The sequence below is a fragment of the Odocoileus virginianus genome, chromosome 27 (genome assembly GCF_023699985.2).
Source record: "Odocoileus virginianus isolate 20LAN1187 ecotype Illinois chromosome 27, Ovbor_1.2, whole genome shotgun sequence".
In the NCBI taxonomy this organism is placed as follows: Eukaryota; Metazoa; Chordata; class Mammalia; order Artiodactyla; family Cervidae; genus Odocoileus; species Odocoileus virginianus.
The window spans coordinates 9,703,377-9,723,242 of record NC_069700.1 but is presented as its reverse complement, the minus strand read 5'-3'; the positions used below and the strand labels follow the sequence as shown (position 1 = coordinate 9,723,242).

At 42.3% G+C, this 19,866-nt stretch overlaps 1 protein-coding gene across 11 annotated transcripts in view; it reads left to right on the top strand.

Annotated features, from left to right (window-relative positions):
- ATXN1 (ataxin 1) overlaps window positions 1-19,866 on the top strand; it is a 402,928-nt gene that overhangs the window by 38,019 nt on the left and 345,043 nt on the right. Inside the window, exon 1 of one of the 11 annotated variants that reach the window (XM_070456173.1) lies at window positions 746-828. The exons of 9 other annotated variants lie outside the window; for them this stretch is intronic. The gene's annotated coding sequence lies outside the window, so the exon portion shown is untranslated. Of the gene's footprint in view, window positions 1-745; window positions 829-9,269; window positions 9,495-19,866 lie in introns of those variants that run through there. One more of the 11 variants, XM_070456162.1, reaches the window with a different exon arrangement.

Genomic DNA, 19,866 nt, shown 5'->3' with positions numbered 1-19,866 from the left:
TCTTGTATTTGGTAGAATTAAAAATCATATATTTAGTGATGTTTAAAGAGCTATTATAATTTTTGTTACGATGAGCATTAAAAAAGCTTTCTTATTGGCATATAGTTGCTTTCCAATGTTTTGTTAGTTTTTGCTGTGCAGCCAAGCCAATCAGCTATGTTGCTGTTATTGTTTAGTCACTAAGTCGTGTCCGAGTCTTTGCAACCCCATGGAGCCCCCACCAGGCTCCTCTGTCCATGGGATTTCCCAAGCAAGAATACTGGAGTGGGTTGCCATTTCCTTCTCCAGGGGATCCTCCTGACCCAGGGATCGAACCCACATTTCCTGCACTGGCATGTGGGTTCTTTACCTCTGAGCCACTTGGGAAGCCCCAGATTAGCTATATGTATACAAATAACCCCACTTTTGGATTTCCTTTCCATTTAGGTGGACACAGAGCATGGAGCATGGCTCCCTGCACTGTTCAGTAAGCTCTCATTAGTTATCTGTTATACATAGTATCAATAGTGTAGATATGTCTATATTTTGTGTTCTGCTTTTTAACTCCAGAAAGCTTTGTGTTCATATTTTTGTCCCCTATAAGTTCCACCTTATATAAAGGTTTTTTTTTTCTTTAAGATTGTTAACAATTTAAATTGTAATTGTGCAGTAAGAGATTTCGTTTACTATACAAAGACATTTAATTTTATTTTTAAAAAGATACTTGAAGTTATTATTTCTTTCTTTCTTAGTCTGTTGCTGCCCCTGCATTGATGATTTCAGTGGTTTTTCATTCATCTGGGGAGTCAGGAAGAAGAGTATTCAACATTTAATATGCCAGAAGCCCTAGTAAGCACAAAAACACTGAAGTGCCCATGTGATTTACGGTCAGTGGGTCTGTTTCCCCTTTCTACTGTGTCAAGAATTAGTTGGAAGGACCAGAATTCATAGAAGAAAGTAAAATAGGACTGTGGGGATTAATAATCAAAGGAGAGCTTTTTAGTTTGTGGTACCCAGAGCTGCACATCAATGCAGGAGGTTGTATTGTTGGTTTAGTCACTCAGTCATTTCCGACTCTTTGTGACCCCATGGACTGCAGCACGCCAGACTTCCCTGTCCTTCACTATCTCCCGGAGTTTGCTCAAACTCACATCCATTGAGTCAGTGATGCTATCCAACCATCTCACCCTCTGTCACCTTCCTCCTGCCCTCAGTTTTTCCCAGACTCAGAGTCTTTTCAAACTAGATCAAACCAATCAATCCTAAAGGAAATCAACCTTGACTATTCATTGGAAGGTCAAGCTGAAGCTGAAGCTGAAGCTCCAATACTTATGAAGAGCCAACTCATTGGAAAAGACCCTGACTTTTTGGAAAAGGAGTTTGTGAGGTCTTAGTAAACCAAATGTGGACAGGTCACCCTAACCCACATCTCCCTGGCCAATCTCTTGCAGTTATGGCCTCATTTAAGTTGCATTGTTGTGAAAAGGACAGAGGGCTGAGATGCTACAATCTCAGGTGGAATTCTGGAGTGTGTAAATATAAGCCTCCAGCTCTGAGTTTAGAGAAAACGTTTAAAAGAAAGCCAGAGGAAAAAACTTACAGATTAAACTCCATATCCATGACTCACTTTCTCTTTGCTCTCTCCTTCCAGCTGTTACTCATTTTACCGCGAACCCCACAGGAAGGCTTCTTGTGATGTTTTCCCTTTGACTGCTTTGCCAAAAATATAAATATACACCTTGGGAGAAAAAGGGTGAGAGAGAGAAAAGACACAGGTCACAGTTTTTTAATCCTGGTTCTGCCGATAACAAACTCTATGACAAGATACTCTGTACAGCAAGAGAGGATGTTATAAAATTTGTTCTCAGGCAGCCATCTCTCTGTAGAAGGGCTTGTCTCAGATGTCCACCGGGTCTGGATTGCTGAGGTCCCTTTTGGATCAGCTCTCCTGGGCTTTTGGAAGTAGTCCCGCAGGCGTGACTGCAGCCTGGAGATTCCTTAGCAGTGAGGACTGAATTATCAGAGAACAGGCAGGAATGAAGCCTGTATGGTGGGGCAGGGGGTGCCAAGTTGTTCTGAAACTGCAGCTTAAACTTGGCCAGTTATGCCCACATATTCTGTTATCGTTGGATATCCCAGAATTTTGAAATCTCCTGTGATTTAAACACCAGCCCTGACATATACTATCTTGGCCAAGTCACTTAAGGCCTCAGTTTCTTCATCCGAAAAGTGAAAAGTGGAGATTATAATCAGCATGAGGATTAAATGAGTGAGGATATGTATGACACCTAGAAGGGCTTCCCTGGTGGCTCAGATGGTGAAGAATCTGCCTGCAATGCAGGAGACCAGGGTTCGATCCCTGGGTCAGAAGATCCCCTGGAGAGAGAAATAGCAACCCGCTTCAGTATTCTTGCCTGGAAAATCCCATGGACGGAGGAACCTGGCCGGCTACAGTTGGCCAAGGAGTCGGACAGGACTGAGTGGCTAACACTTTCACTTTACATTTTTTTTCATGACACCTAGAAGAGCCGTTGGTACCTAGTAAATGCTGTTTATGGCTTAGTTACTTTTTATCACGATAATGTTCTCCTTTCAGATTTTCTAATTTATTTGTGTAGTATTTGTGTGTGTTTAGGGCAGAGTACAGTCCATGGGGTTGCAAAGTCAGATACGGCTGAGTGACTGAGCCTGCATGCATGCATACCGGGTCTGTGGGAGGCAGTGGCCATGTGGTTGCTGACAGGGAGACCAAGAGTGGTGGTTGTTGTTCAAGCACTCAGTCGTGTCCAGCTCTTTTGTGACCTCATGGACTGTAACCTGCCAGGCTCCTCTGTCAATGGGATTCTCCAGGCAAGAATACAGGACTGGGTTGCCTTTTCCTTCTCTAGAGGATCTTCCTGACCCAGGGCTGGAACCTGCATTTACAGGAGGATTCTTTACCACTGAGCCACCTGGAAATCCCCATTGTTCTCCTTTGGTGTTTTCTAATTTATCTCTATCATGTTTAGGGCAGACTCCGAGGTGTGTGGGAGGAGGTGGTGGTGGTGGGGTTGGTGAAAGGGACACTGAGAGTGGTAGACTGTGGACATAATCCGGTGTCCACCCCAGGCGTCAGCCTTTGCCTGTACATATCATGTTTATTTCTCACCACCAGGGTTTGCTCAGATTTTTCCCTCACTCTCTGCTTTCACCCCCACCTTCTGCCCCACCCTGAATGTCCAGCATGAGCCTCCCTTTCTCCAGGACGGAATGCCTTCCCCAGCTATTTCTGCTCCAGCCAGTCTCCTTCCCCACTTCCCTCAATTCCTGTGTACTTGTCTGCACAGGTCGTTTTATCAGGTCATTATTGCTTCATTCTGTTACTTACAAGTCTTGCTTCCTAGTCAGCCTCCATGTGACTGGAGGCTCTGACCACCTCTCAGCATCCCGGGCAGTGAGGCAGAAAGAGCAAGGATCAGGAAGGAAAGAAACCTGCTTTGCTCTCACTAATCAACTCAGCATGCTCAAGGCATTTGATCTCTCTAACCCTCAGAGCATCGCAGGTAAAAGGAGGGTCTGGACTAAGTGCTCTCTAAATTTTCCCCTGCAGCTTCATCGTTTAAGGGTAGTACACATGTGCATACAAATGTGAGGAAAGAGTGAACGAGTGTCCATGTTCCCATTTGCTCAGGATAGCTTTAGTTATTTTTGTGCCCAGTAGCATCTCTGCTTGGTGAATGGAGGAAACAGGCTAGATGATGGTTTCACTTTCACTGGATAGAAATTTTGTTCGTTTTGATCCTTTCGTGGTCTGAATTCATGTCCACATCTGAGTTTATATTAGTAATTTGCCAATGATAAAAGATTTTCTGTGAAAAAGTAGTACAAATTATATCACAGACAAAATAGTGAGCACATTAGAAAGGAAAAGAGTATACCAGAAAGCACTTTAGAAGTCCCTATTTTCATGCATCTATTTTATGTATTATATATATATTATCTATTTTAGTTTATATATACAAGCTCTTAGCATATTCTTCACTTAGTAATTTATTGCTCATTTTGAGGTTTTTCTATAAGTACTTAAGAAATTTAAAACTATATCTTCTTTTTAATTGAAGTGTAATTGATGTACTATATTATATAAATTACAGCTGTACAATATAGTGATTTCATAATTTATAAGGGTTGTGCTTATTTATAATTATTTTAAAGTATTGGCTGTATTTCTTGTGTTGTACAATATATCCGTGTAGCTTATTTTATACACAGTAGTTTGAACCTCTTAATTCTTTACTCCTATATTGCCCCTCCCCGCTTCCTTCTCCCCACTGATAACCACTAGTTTGTTTCCTCTGTGAGTTTGCTTCTTTGAAACTATATCTCTTTTTAAAAATTTGTAATTTGGGCTTATTTTTTATTCATATTAGGCATCTCGCACGCATGCGAAGTCAGTTACATTGTGTCCGACTCTGCGACCCTATGGACTGTAGCCCACCAGGCTCCTCTGTCCATGGGATTCTCCAGGCAAAGGATACTGGAGTGGGTTGCTGTTTCCTTCTCCATTTAGGTGTCTTATCTGAACCCAATTTGCTGAGTATGTTTTATTGTTTTTGGTATGTTAGGAGAATTGATACATTTATAGTGGCTGAAATTTTCAGCATCAGGTCTCAATAATTTGGAATTATTTATGCATTTCATTTATTCCTCTTTCCGAATATCTACATCTGTATCCAAAATTGATTGCCCCTTGATCATATTTAAGGCATCTATTTACTTTATGCTTTTACTAATATTTGAAAATTTTAAGCAATTGTGAGAGGTTTTGAACTTAACTGATCTTAATTTACTAGGGAAAGAGAGAGGGAGGGAGAAAGAGAGATAGAATAGAATTTGGCCATTTGTTTATGGCTGTAACCATCTTTGTGTATGAGAGAAATGACTTCATGATTGAGGAGACTTTATGGTAATAAACCATGACGTTTTCGAACACATTACTCTCTGGAAAAAAAAAAAAACTTTTGAAATATTATTTGTCGTACAGGTTCAGACCGAGGAGGGTGTAAGTTGATTGCCTGATTAGGCTCCATATGGCTTTAACTCTTCCGAGAGCCACCTGAAATAGGACCCTGTTAAGAAATTATTTTGTGTCGTACATTATCATGTTCAAGAGGTCTTTGTAATTTGCATTGAAAAATGATAATTGGCGTCATCCTCACAGATGAGATCTGTGACCTTAGATGTTTTCTGATTCAGCTTAACAGTGACACTAAGATTTATATTAAAATTTCTTTCACATTACTAGGGACACCCCCTCCCCCCCAACACACACACACACACACACACACACACACACACACACACACTTCAAACCTTTTATAGCTCGCTGAGCGTAAGAGTAAGAAGCTCCTTCCTAGTATTTTCATCTGAATCCAGTGATTGTCTTCCATGTTACAACCAAAAGGAAAGTGTCTCTCGGTATTGTGGGGAAGGAGAGCTTGCAGGACATGGGGTCACGAGGGTAGAGAAACATCAGCTGCTTTTATTTAGCAAATATTAATATTTACCAATCATTTCTACCCCTGTGCTCCTTGTCTACCGGGATCTGAATTGATCAGAAAGGTCCGCATGTGTGGAGTCTTTCCTCGTAGAAATGCTTAAGCTTCACTTGGCTGCTTTTACCTCTTTTTTAAGAAGCAGTTCAGAAAAATGCTGGCAAGTGTGTAGTCCATTTGTATGAAGATAGCTTTCTCTCTTATCTGGGCAAAGTTTTGTTGGAGGAGAAAAGGTGGGAGTAGGTAGTAAAATCGGAATCCTGGGTGCAAGTGATAATTGACCTCACTGACTAGAGGGAGGAGGAAAAAATGGTTTGCAAGTCCTTTTCACAGGATATTTCAAGCAAGATGTTTTTTTGAATTTGGTTTCTGAGTTGAAAACTGGACCGGGCTGTTTTTGTGTTTCATCTGAACAAATTTACAATGAATTGAAGGGTAGGGTGTTTCTTAAGCCTGAGATCTTTAGGCAGCGAATCATTTCCATATTGTTGAGATATTTTCCAGCCTTTATTGCTGTGTGTAGCTCAGGCTTTTCTCTGGCTGTTTTGACTCCTTGAGAAACTCGCAATAACAAATTAACAATCACACTCCACTGGAATGAAAACACTCGGTAGCGGAGTAATAAATAGCAGTTCTGGAAACCTGAGTAAACAGAAAACTCCACTCTCCTGCTTAAGAAGGCTCTAGAGAAGGAATCTAACGTCCAACAGTTACAGGCAAGATACACCGTGTAAAGGAAAAAGGCATGAATGTACTTTCATTTTAATTGTCCAAGGGACTGTGGGTTGAAAACCGTAGAGCCACTTTCATTCTTTAAGAACTTACTAAGTAAGTTATTTTCCGTCTTCTCACCTTCCTTCCCTCACATGGACCATAAAGGATCAGCGGGTTTGACTTGTTAAAATGGGTTGTATTTGTTTGGGAGCCCCACGGTGGCCTGGGGCTTCTTCACTTCCTGTCTTTCTCTGGCGAAACTGGGAATAGCCCGGGGCCTTGACCTTGGTGGGAAAGACGTGAATCAGCACAGCCCTGAGATGCAGTGAGCCCAGCCCTGAGATGGAATGCTGCCCATGTTCTGCTTGTCCGTGTGCCCCTTGGTCGGCCCATTGAGTGTCCCACTGGAATTTTCAATCACAACGAGATTATAAATAGTTCCTGAGGGTATGTCCATCCACTCTATTCAGAGGGTTGCTCACTCTGGTGGTGGTAGGTGGAGCAGACATATAATCTCCTAGGGATCATTACCGACCTGGGTTCTTGACTCTCCCTAGTCAATAGAGACTGATAAGAGGCCAGATGAGAAATTCTGGTGAGACTTTATTGGGGCTCCTGCTGCAGCGGGCAGGAGCCAAAACAAGGAACAATTTCCCTTGCTTGCTCACTCGGGGGTGGGGCGAGCTGGTTCCATATATGGGGTGAGGTTCCGGGTGGGTTCAGGGGTCGGGCCTGAAGGGTGGCTTAGGTGGTCTGCCTACCCCCTCAGTGATGCTCTGTGCATGGGGCATGCATCGTACCTGGCTGTCGTCCTCAGTAGCCTGTGTTTGTTCCCAGCTCCTCAGAAGTGGCAGTTGGGTTTCTGGTCTTTTAGTATCTTGCTGTCCATATGTTGCCTTAACTGCACATGCACCCAGCTATTTTCAGTCCCATGTTATTCCTTTGTATTTTGTCGCTCAAGGAGATGTCTGTCCAGATGCAAGTGCTGCCGCGAAGGGTCCCAGGTCCCAGGTTCCCAGCCTGTCTCAGGATGAACACTTGACTTGGTTAGAGGTCATTATCATGGGAGATATTACAGCTCCTTCATGACCAAACATGCCTGGAGGAGAACTTTGGTGCTCACAGAATCTGAATGCCGGGGGACTTTTTGGATTTCCCATTAATCAAAAAGACACCGTAAATAAGCTGCTGAGATTTCATGAGTTTTCTCTAGATTCCTATTGAGGAATTGGGGCTGTTTTTTTTTTTTTTTTTTTTTTTTGCCTCATGAAATGTGCCCATATTTAGCCTGTCCAGTTGAAAAAGGGAATGCCATCCACTTTGTGCTTAGGACAATGAAGTTCTTCCCACACCTGGCGGGGAGAGCCCATTTGGTTAACTTTCCAGTCTGAAGCGTGTGAGTCAGACAGAAGCAAAGATTTAAATGTTATTAACATAAGAAAAATCTTTTGAACGTGAAGTCATCATAGTTGAGGTTACTTTGAACATTCCTCACAGTCTCTTTTATGATTTGTACCATAATCAACATGCATTTGTTTTATGCTAAAAAACACCATGGAGTAAAAATGGACATGAGTTTGAAAGCCAGAAGCTTTCATATTATAGAAATGTTATACTCTGATAAATATTTCGTGAAGCTCCTTGGCTCATGGGCTGTTTTTTTTTTTTTTTTTCTTTAATGGCTTTTGGGTTCAGGAATTTTGAAAGTCAGATTCTTTGTAATTTAAATTTACTTCTAAGCAAGGAAGTACAGTATATTATTAATTTTTAAAAAATATATACTTAGAAGTTCAAGTTGTGTAATTATCTTAATGCTCCAGAGCCTCTTTTCTGACTAAACATTGGAATTTATGCTGTTGAATGCAGGGAATTTGTCCAGAAAAGCTTAAGGAAATTTAGCCTACACAGGGAAATTTGCTAGATTTATAAATAAAAGGTTTAACTAAAGGGATGATACATAACAGAATTTTATCTTATCTATAAAAGATTGCTTTTGAGTTTTGTCTCTTAACCCTTTTTTAGGATTAAGTAATAGTTGAAGCTTGTTTTTTGGTAGTTGATTTATAGTAATAGGTTTTGTGCAATCTGACCATGGGTAATTGAACTCATTTTAAGTGCATAAGGATAGACTACCTTTTAAAGGAACTCAAAAAGGCTTTTTTTTTTTTTTTCAAGTGAAAATGTCCCCAGAGATGGCCTGCCTGAGACCTTAAAGTATGAAAGAAAGGTAATATAGTAAGTTAGTCTATCTCTTGAAGGAATGACCTCTTATATTGGAAAATAACCTTAAAGAATTCATAGTTTAGAATTTTTAGTTGAAATAATTTATAAATCATGGGGCTGGCTTTTAATCCGTAGTAGAATTCTTCTTTATTTCTGAGAAGCCTGCATAAATGTTTATATGAACATAACCTTAAGTATTTAAAATGTAGCATACCAACCTTCCTTAAAGACAACTTTATGCATGACAGTGCACATTCAAAGTTCTTGGATAAAAATGCTTTGTACCTTTTTTGGAAGAAAAATCTTAGTTTTTTTTTTTCCCCTGTTAATTCCTACCATAACAGAACTTTTGAACAGAGTGGGAAACTAGTATTGTTACTCACACTTACCACTAGTGTTGTTATTCATGCTTATAGTATTGTTATTCACACTCACTACCAGTATTGTTACTTACACTTAGCACTAGTGTTGTTACCCACATTTACTACTTGTATTGTTACTAACAGAGAGGTGAAGCAACACTGTATGTTCAACTTTAGCAAGTTAGATGCATTAACTTACTCATTTCAAGAACTTGAATGACAAAGCCTTAATTTTTATTATAGAAAATATTAATAGTAGAGCTTAGTTAGCAAAGCTTGTATAGGATCAGATTTGGTTACTATGATGACTCAGTTCAGTTCAGTCGCTCAGTTGTGTCCGACTCTTTGCGACCCCATGGATTGCAGGACGCCAGGCCTCCCTGTCCATCACCAACTCACGGAGTTTACTCAAACTCACGTCCATTGAGTCGGTGATGCCATCCAACCATTATCTTTCTCAGCATCAGGGTCTTTGCAAATGAGTCAGTTCTTCGCATCAGGTGGCCAAAGTATTGGAGTTTCAGCTTCAGCCTCAGTCCTTCCAATGAATATTCAGGACTTTATAATCTGACATATTTTCTCTGTATAATCTAATTTTTTCCCCTGTTTTGGATTTAATTTTTTTATATACTGTGGTTTCAGCACTCGCATACACCAAGGGGAGAGCAGGAGAGAGAAAGAGGTGAGTGATCAGGTGAGGAGGCTGGGCGAGGTACTGTGGGATGACAGTAAAGTAGGATGATTGGGGAGTTTGCATTTTTGGTCCTTGGATTTTCTCAGAATGCCCCATGACTCCCCAGTAACTGTATTTGCATGACTTTATGTGAATGTGTGTTTTTCTGGTGCAAGGGTTATAGCTTTCACCAGATTCTCAAAGAATTCTCTGTCCCTCCAGAGTTTTATAAGAACCACTCATGTAGAATTGAAAGGTCTGGACAGCTTCGAGGATAAGATACTAAGTCTGAGTTACAGAAAGCAAGCTGTGGGCTACCTTTTTTTAGATGATTAAAAATGGCCATGGCAGCCAAAAGTTTTTTTCATGTCTGTGAGTTGATTTCTGTTTTTTAAGTAAGTTCATTTGTATCTCTTTTTTTAAGATTCCACATATAATTGATAGCATATGAAAAAGAAATTATGGTTACCAAAGGTGGGTGTGGGGGAGGGATAAATTAGGAGTTTGGGATTAACAGATATACACTCCTATATATAAAATGCATGAACAACAAGGACCTGCTGTATAACACAGGGAACTATATTCAGAATCTTGTAATAACCTATAATGGAAATAATCTGAAAAAAAGAATATACATATGTGTGTATAACTGGGAGCTTCCCAGGTGGCTCAGTGGGTAAAAGAATCCACCTGCAGTGCAGGAGATGTAAGAGACGTGGGTTCCGTCCCTGGGTCGGGAAGATCCCCTGGAGGAGGGCATGGCAACCCACCCCAGTATTCTTGCCTGGAGAATCCCATGGACAGAGGATCCTGGGGGAATGCAGTTCATGGGGTCGCAAAGAGTCAGACAGGAGTAAACCGACTGAACACACACGCATGAAATGTATAGCTGAATCACTTTGCTGTACGTCTGAAACTAACATAACATTGTAAATCAACTGTGCTTCAATAAAATACAAAAACCTATCATGACATGGCCGCATAGGAACTACCTTTAGCTGGTATTGCACACACCCCTGGTATGTATTTAAAACAGCATGTTTATTTTGAAATAAGTAAAATGAATAAATAAATACCATCTCGTGGTTTGTCCCGTCCTCATTTTGAGATGACTAAATGCTATAACCTTGTTCGTGGTAGCTCTGATTTTTTTTTTTTCCTATGTTAGAAATTGCTCAGCAGGAGAAATGAAGTTGAGTGAAGAGGGTAATCAATGTCTTTGGCGATCCATCTTCTTGTTCACACTTGTGTTAAGAAGTATGCAGAGCAGAAACCCTTGAACAGTTTGAAAATGGCGAGCCGGTTACTTTGGAGTGTCCAGCACACATTGCAACCCCCCCCACCCCCCCCCACCCCCGCCCCGCTTTTACACGTGCACATTTTGCCACTTGCAAAGCTGTACGCTTGGATCTGTATTTGATAAGGGCAGACATACCTTGTCTAGGTTCTGGCTGTGTCACCATGCTGGCACAACATCTGGCCTGCACAATATCCAGAGAAATACTTTGTTGATTAAATGACCTCAATTGGTTCTCAGGGGCGTCCTGTGGATTCAGACACAACAAGTTTCAGCATTCCATTCTCCAGGTTCAAAGAGGGCAATTATTTACCTAGGGTCACATGGCCAGTAGCTAAAGGATCTAGATCTCTCCTTGACACTGTGCTTTATCTTAACTCCAGTAATAAAAGTGGAAAAGCCACACTTTGATCAACTGCGTTTTGATATAATGGATGGGGGTTGTAACTCAGAGACTTCAAAAATCATAGTGGCCTGTTGGACGTGTAACAGAGGGAAAATCTTAAGTGAGTATCTCTTGATGGTGCTGTCAAGTCAGGTTTTTATAATTTAGCAGAAGAAAAGAAAACTGTTCCTTCTTATGCAACTAGATATTCAGGTGCCAGGCAGAGTGTGTGCACTGGCTATGTAACTGAACAAATGCAGTGTGGGCCCCTGCCCTCAGAGTGCGTGCCTTTTCGTAGAGGAGGCAGACTGCTTGTCCCTCTGTAAGTGTGCTGTGTATTTCAGACAAAAATCAGAGCAGGGTGCATCAGGGGAGAAAGAGTGATGGTGGCAGACAGAGGGTGATTTTATTTGGGGAAGTCAGGGAAATCCTTTCATAGCATGTGACGCTCATGCGGAGAGCTCAGTGATGTGTAGGAATGCTGCGGGGGTGACATCATCAGAAGAGCTTTGCAGATGGAGAGAATGGCCAGGCAAAGGCCCTGAAGTCAGGAAGAAGCTTTCACTCTGGAGTGAGAGGCAAGAGGACTTGCATGTTATTCTCCCTGTGATAGGAGACTGAATTTGTTTCCCAGGGCTGTCCTAACAAAGGACCACAAACTTGGTGGCTTGAAACAACAGGAGTTTGTTCTCTCACAATTCTAGAGGACAGAAGTCTGAAGCCAAGCTGTCACCCTCCCTCCCTCCCTCTGAAGTTACCAGGGGAGAATCTTTCCTTGCCTCTTGTAGCTTCCGGTAGCTCCAGGCATTCCTTGGCTTGTGGCAGGATCACTCCAGTCTCTGCCACTGTGTTCACACGGCCTTCTCCTTTGTGTCTGTGTCTTATCTTCTTCTGTCTCTTTTAAGGACACTGGTTATTGGATCTAGGGCCCACGCAGCTAATCCAGGGTGATCTCCTCTTGAGATCTTTTTAACTTAAGTACACTTGCAGAAACCCTTTTTCCATAGAAGCTCATAGTCACAGGTTCTGGATGTGAACGTATCATTTTGGGGCCCGCAGTTCAACTCATCATGGGAACCATGGAGGGTATTTAAGCAGGGGGAGTGGTGGTGTCTGCGGTGTCTCATAAAGACGGCTCGAATCCTATGGGAAAGCGGTTGTAGGTGAAAGAAGAATCGACCAGGAGAAGCTGTTGCACTGGTCCAGATGAGCTAGGGGAGCAGGGGAGATGGAGAGTGATGGGCGGATTCAGTTCTGCATCACGGCGGGGCAGAGGGGGCTTGTTGGATGGATTGGAAGTAGCGAGGAAAGAAAAGAGACAATCCAAGATGGCAGTGCCTGTCATGGAGAAGTGGGGAGTCGGGTTCAGGCTGGAAGCCAAGGCAGAACCATCCAGAGTTCTGTTCGGGGCACATGAACTGTTGAGAGGGGGAGATGCTGGGCGTTCATTAACTTACACGTGTGGATCTGCAGCTCAGCAGATCTATAAAGGTGAGCATCGTCAGCGTAGAGACGGGATCTTACTGAAGGACACTCCTCTCCAGGAAGAGGGTTGTCATGGAGTGGAGACCACGATTCAGTCCATTGGCATGAAGATCACCAAGGTGATGACCAGCGGTTTCAATCTCTCAGCCCTGGCATTTATGTCAATGTCTTCCCTGGTGGCTCAGATGGTAAAGAATCTGCCTGTAATTTGGAAGACCTGGGTTTAATCCCTGGGTTGGGAAGATCCTCTGGAGAAGGGAATGGCTACCCACTCCAGTAGTCTTGCCTGGAGAATTCCATGGGCAGAGGAGCCTGGCAGACTATAGTCCATGGGGTTGCAAAAAGTCGGGCATGACTGAGCGGCTAACACCAAGGGAGGGAAGCAGGAGGGGAGCAAGCCATCAGGAGAACCTGGCTCAGTTATCCTTCTGTCACAAAGGCCGCTGTGTGGTTAATTTTTATTTCACTGCTATCTTTATTTTCTTTGAATTGTTTCATTCTAAGCTCGACAAGCCTGATTGGCAGATTCACTGTCTGATTTTTTTCTAGTTTTAAATGATATGCTTTTTCTTCCAGCCATCTTCATCTATTAACCTACATTCATTTTTAATTTTAATGCTCCAATCAATAATTATTTCGCTTGACAGTTTTTGACAGTCTGCTGCTCCATTTAGCTGTTTAGCGTGAATTTAAAAGGTGATTTCTCAGTCTGTACAAGGGAAGTAAACTTGCTCTTTCATTCTCTACTTTGGGGGGGCATAGGAAAATAGACATGTTTTGCTCTTTCCTAGGGAGTTTTTAATATAGAAGAACTTCATAGTTTTCCATGTAGGAAGATAGAGGACTGTAGAACATTCACATTTTCTTTTATGTAGCATTTTGTTCCTGTCATTAATTCACTTGAAAGGCTGGATTTCTGTTAATTGGAATTGATATTGTGAGGTCAGCCCTTCACCAAATATTTATTGAATACTCATTGTGTGAGGCACTATGTTAAATGTGATGAGAAATTAATACATGAGTTGGACATGACTGAGTGAACGCGCGCACGCACACTCCAAGAAGTATAGTAGTCAGGGAAAGAAAGCAGTTTTCAAAATTATGATGAGTGGAAATGCTTAGAAAAATTACAGTTTTATCTTGCTGAATATTATCTGCACCCAGGATAATCCTGCTGGAAATTCCAAGTGAAAAGCCAGGAACCAAAGTGCACGGTCATCTTTTTGTCTACATTATCCACACACATACGTGAGCATGTTGTCATCAAGGGCAAACCTGGCCGAAGACTAAACAGAGCCAGGTGGGGGGGGGTGTTCCTTCCCCCTAGAATCACAGTGTGAAAGTTCTTGGCGGTTTCAGATGGTGTCGGCTATAGCTGTTAGTTTACATTTTGATAATTTACTGGTGAGCGTATAATATTTAATTCCTAGTTGGACTGTGTGCCACCAAACACAGCATTGCCAACAGAATATACTGCAAATGAGGAAGTTAAGAGTTCTCCTCGGGGACGTGCTCACTCCGTCGGCTCTTCTGTGAGTAGGAGCGTGACCTGTGCGTTAGAAGTTCTGGAACAGAAGGTGGAAATCGGATCGTGTCGCAGCGAACAGGAAAGGAGGTGCTCCGTGCTCCTGCTCCTTTGCAGTGAGCTGCTCTGCTCTGCCTTTCCTCCTAGGTCTGCGGCCGCTTGGCCTCAGATATCCTGGCATGATTTAAGGAAGCAGGCCCTGACCTTCTGGAGCCCTCTCTTTCATTTCGCTCCAGGCTTATTACTAGGCAAAATTCAGTGTTGTATTTGTGTGGCTAGAACTCTTCCGACTTCAGGACTGAGCTTTTGTTTTTCAGCTGAGTAGGGCCAGAGAGCTAGCATTTTCTGGCCATCGCTGACCCTTCACCACAATTGAGGTTTATGATTCACTCTGCCATTTAGCAGAAACTTAACACAACATTGTAAGGTAACTACATTCCAATGAAGACAATATATTAGGGCAAACCCCCCCCCAAACCCCTTATATAAACTTCCTTGCACCTTATGGTGGCAGCCAAGCCAGTCACTCATTAGGACTATGAATACTTGGCTGTTGCTCTTTTCGACTTAGGTCTGGTTTGTAGATTGTTTACTCAGAGCTGCTGCTGACTTTCATTGTACACATGCGTAGGGAGGCAGACACAAGCCCTGTTCTGCACCCGCCAGCGCTCTGGCTTCATTGTCCCCTAAGGACTTTGGGAATCAGTTGAAAGTGAGCAGAGCTGGAAATGGTGTGTCAGCCAGGCCGTTGGGAGAGGGCTGGCTGGGTCTCCACCCGCCCGCCGCCCTCCGCCCCGCAGCCCAGAGATGGCTTCAGGTCTGTGTCCAGGACTTGCCACACTGACTCAGAGAGCTAAGTAACGTCTGGGCCGGAGCTCGCACGTTGATGCCGGCGTGGTAATTCACAGTGAGATGCGTCACTTGCGTATCCTCGGGCACCGAGATCAGCGTATGTTCTGTGTCAAGCTACTCTGGAATGTAAATCACAAGTGGAAGCTACTATGTTGATTCACTTTGAGAAATTGCTTGCTTTCTCAATGCAGGTAGCAGTAAGCGTTACAGCACTCCCGTCTCCTTAAGAAATGTTTCATAGGGAGTTAGGTAATTGCTTGGTAAGCCTGGAATCAGAACAGGGAAGAGCTGTTGCTCTCTTTGTCTCGGGAAAAAGACGTTTTTCTAGTGGGACCCACAGTCATCTCACCAGGGTCGTCTAGAATAGTGAAGCCACTTTCTTCCCCACAACAGCCTTGGTGCTGCTCACATTTGCTTCAGTGACTATACTCATCCCTGGATGAGCCAACCCATGGCCCCTTTGGAAGACACAATCTTTTCTTAAATTTATGAATGTAATTCACAGGTACTGGCTGGAGCAGGGGGCTGTGGTGGTGGGAAGTGGCACTTTGCTATCTTCATTGACTTTGTATGTGTATATTCTCATCCATTAAGTCTAGTTCTTACTGTAAACCTCTGACTTGGCGATCTCTTTTTCCCATTTTCAAGTTCCTGGTGGGGAGTGGTGGTATATATATTATTATACTCCTCATTATACTCTTTATAAGACCCTTGGAAACTTTGTAATAAACACCCCATGAATTATAACTTCAGATCAAGCACTGGGAATTGCACAGCAACATGGAGGCATTTGCCCAGAGCAAGGGTAGGCAGATTATGGCCTGCAGCCTATATCTGGCCTGCTGCCACTTTTTTATAAATAAAGTTTTATTGGAACAGGCTGTGTCCATTCATTTATCTGTCTATGGAGGCTTTCGCAGTATGTAACTACAGAACTGAGATGAGTAGTTGAGAAAGGGATCGTAAACCAACACAAAGTCTGAGATATTTACTCTTGGGTGCGTTTCAGAAAATGTTTGCCAACCTTGGTCTGTAGAATTTGCAAGTCATAGAATTGCAACAAGTAAGAACTGGAAGCTTAGTCCCCCTCCTCCCACCGAAATTCAGTGAACAAATGGAGGATTAAAGAAGAATGAACCTTGCGTAAAGGCCACAGAGCTGCTCAGAGAGAGAGCCAGAATCTGGACTCAGACTTTCCGGTTCCGAGTGTCGGTACTTGCCTTTTGCTTCTGGAGGTGGGACGTTGGGAGTTTTACAGTTTACAGATGATCAGCCGTTACGACACACAGAATAGAGCTGCTTTAGTGGCAAGAGCTATTTGTCAAACTGACTTCCCCCGGATAAAATTACCAACCAGGCTGGTACTGATAGTCATTTGACAGCACCTACCAGAGGCTGAGAGTGGAGGGAAGGGCTCAGGACCCTGATGAATAAATGCTATCCTTACCCTCTGGAAATGTGGATGAGAGAAAGAGTCAGATTTGCAGTGTGTTTAAATGCCATCATAGGGCCACAATCAAAAGGAAAACTGTGTTCATTTGATCATGGGGGACAGAGGTGTTATCAGAGGTGGCTCCACAGAGTTGAAGATGTTTGAGCTGAAGAACCCTCTCAAAAGAGGCTTGCGATGGATGTAGCTTGGGGGCCTCTAGGCACGAAATCCAATAGTGTAGGAATACTTGTCTACCACATCCAGAGGTAGGGCAGAGGGTATGTGGCGAAGAGGGGATAAGAAACACACTTGGAAATGTAGATTGGGCCTAAATAGTGGAGTTCGTGATATTTCATGATAAAGACTTTACTTTCTGGGGGTCTCTAACCTGTAGATTTTAGGACATGGGAGACCACAGTTTTTATGAAGGAGGACCTACCCATCCATATGGGCTTCCCAAGTGGCGCTAGTAGGTAAAGACCCTGCCTGCCAGTGCAAGAGATGTAAGAGATGCAGGTTCGATCCCTGAATCAGGAAGATCCCCTGGAGAAGGGCATGACAACCCACTCCAGTATTCTTGCCTGGAGAATCCCATGAACAGAGGAGTCTGGTGGGCTACAGTCCATAGGATCTCACAGAGTGGGACACGGCTGAAGTGACTTAGCATGCACACAAATCCGTATGCAGTGTAAGCCTCTTGTGTGGGTTTAGTAATTAATATCACTAACAGAAATCAGTGCTTTCTCCCAAATATTTGTAGCTGGTTGATATGATAATTCATCAACCCCAAATCCATTTAAAGCGTTACTAAATTCATAGTATCTTTTTGGTCCCAGTGTATTTTTTTGATTAACAGATATTTAGAGCAAAATATCTGTTGCTCACAGTCGGCAAAATTTTGGATTAAAAAATAATATTGGAAAGCACTGCTGTTGATGACAGATAGGCATGCAGTTTTTTGAGTTAACAAATGGGATTGGTTCTGGAGTCATGCTGCTCCAAATCTAATTAGCTGTGTGACTTGGACCAAGTTATTTAACCTCTCCAAACCTTAGAGTCCTTATCTCTAATAGTAACATGATAGCATTTGCCTCTTTGTCATAAAGATGTATGAAAAGTATTAGCATAGTGCTAATTTCATGAGATGTGCCCAGTAATGTCAGCTGTTTTTATTATTTCTGGTAGTCTGTGCAGATGTGTATTAGATCTGACCCAGTGTGGAGGATGAATTCCAAGCAGAGAGTTATAAGACCTTTTGTTACTCAAGTGAGTAACAATGGGCCTGGCATGGGCAGAGGGCAGCGGTACAGAGAGTGAATATCCACCTCAGGTGATGACGTGGAAAATGAAAGAACCCAGCTTCCGTTCATGCCCAGAGCAATGGACGAGGTAGAGATTAGACTTCAGTGAACCTTGTTCCTGTGATTTCCTGGCAGTATATAGTGTGAATTATCTGGCAGGTTCCATAGCTCTTAGTTCCTAGAATTGATCTAGGTAAGAATTCACCTAGAATAAATTTTTTTTATTAGTTTAATGAATTAATAAGCCCTCTTTGGAACATATTAAAACTAGAATTAGAATATAAGTATCTTGCTTCATGATGATGTAGTATAACTGTGCAATTCAGCCTATCCCCATCATAAAGCTTTCAAAGAAATGTATATAGGACAATAAGTGGCATAGTCCAAATTTTAAAAAATTGTTCTATTTGCATATCATGAATTATTGATGTCTGTACTTTTAAAAAAATCAAACAGGATAAATGTTAAGTGTTGTCTGAGAGATTTGTATTTTTTGGTCATTTTTGTATTTTCCAAAGTGAAAATATGCATTTTGGAGAAGTATTTTTATTTTACATTGGAGAAGAGTTGATTAACAATGTTGCATTAGCTTCAGATGTACAGCAAAGTGATTCAATTATATTAATACATATACATTTTCCTATTCTTTTTAAAATTATTTTCCTGTTTAGGTTATTGCAGAATATTAAACAGACATCTGTGTGCTATATAGTAGGTCCTTGTTGGTTTCTCGTTTATGTGTAGCAGTGTGTACGTGTCAACACGTATTTTTAAAGTGCTAAAAAGGGAAACTTTAAAAAGGACTGGACTGGAAAGGCTGAAGGGAAGTCGCCTTCCCCATCTTTTTGAGAAGCTGTTTACGAATCCTAGTGGCAGTGGGTGCCCTCCCGAGTGTTTCGCTTCAGTCAGATGGTGTTCTTCTAAATCTGGGGCAATGGGGACCAGCTCATAAAGGTGGGTGGAAGTGAGAAAGGAGAGTAGCAGTAGTACATGCTAATGGAGCCAGTCAGAATTTGACTATTACATTCTATTGAATTATTTTTAATCTTAGAATCCAGGCGAAGACAAATGATTCCTGTTACTTTACCATCCCTTCTCAGTGTGCAGATTCTCACACTTGGGTGTTGGCACACGTGTGTGCGTACACAGAGTAGGGGTGCTGGGCGGTCGCCAGGAGCAGCGACACCCCCAATCCAGGAATCAGGAAACGGTCTCAACCCTGTTACTGAGTTTTGTAATAGACTTAAGTCGTTAACCTCCCTGAGCCCAGCCTTTTCATCTGGGAATGAGGGATATCCATCCCAGTTCTGACTACCTCCCAGGGTTATTTTGGAAATCCATTCTGAACAGATTATAAAAGCCCATACACCTGAGAGTTGTTTTCAGTGCTGGCGTGGCCCCTCTTCAACACCGTGGTCGTGGGCAGGTGACTCAAGGTCTGTGGGGCTGGTACTGCAAAACGAAGGCTACCGAGTCTTCACTTTCTGTCTTGAGACCGTGGAGACGTGGAGGTTCAGAAACAGTGGGTCAGAGGAGCATCGCCTAGGGCAGTAGGTCTCAAACTGAGACAGCATCAGAATTAACTGGAAAGGCTTGTAAAACTGCAGATTCCTGGGCCCTGGGATTTCTGATTTCCTCTGTTGGCATCTGAGAATATGCATTCGTAACAAAATTTCCTCATGGTATCAATGCTGTGGTCCTAGCGACCATACTCTGAGGGTGAGGGTGGGTATTCAGGTGGTGGGAGAACTGAATGCATTATGGAAAAGCATCCAATTCAATTTATTAATATTAACACATTACATGTAATATTTTAATACATTGAGTTTATTAATATATATGAACATGTCCAATTGAATTTATTAATATTAATGTGATACATTAGTATATAATATGATAAATAATATTCAACAGCCATATAGTATATATATATAATTTATTTAATAATATTCAATGTCCCCACCTTCCCCCATCCACACACACCAAAATCACCTGAACCAGACGTTTTCTGAGACTCTTGGCTCCTCCTGAATATTTGGTTCTCTCTCGATACCTCAGCCAGTAGAAACAAGAAGGGACTTTGGGATTAAGCAGTTCTCCCACG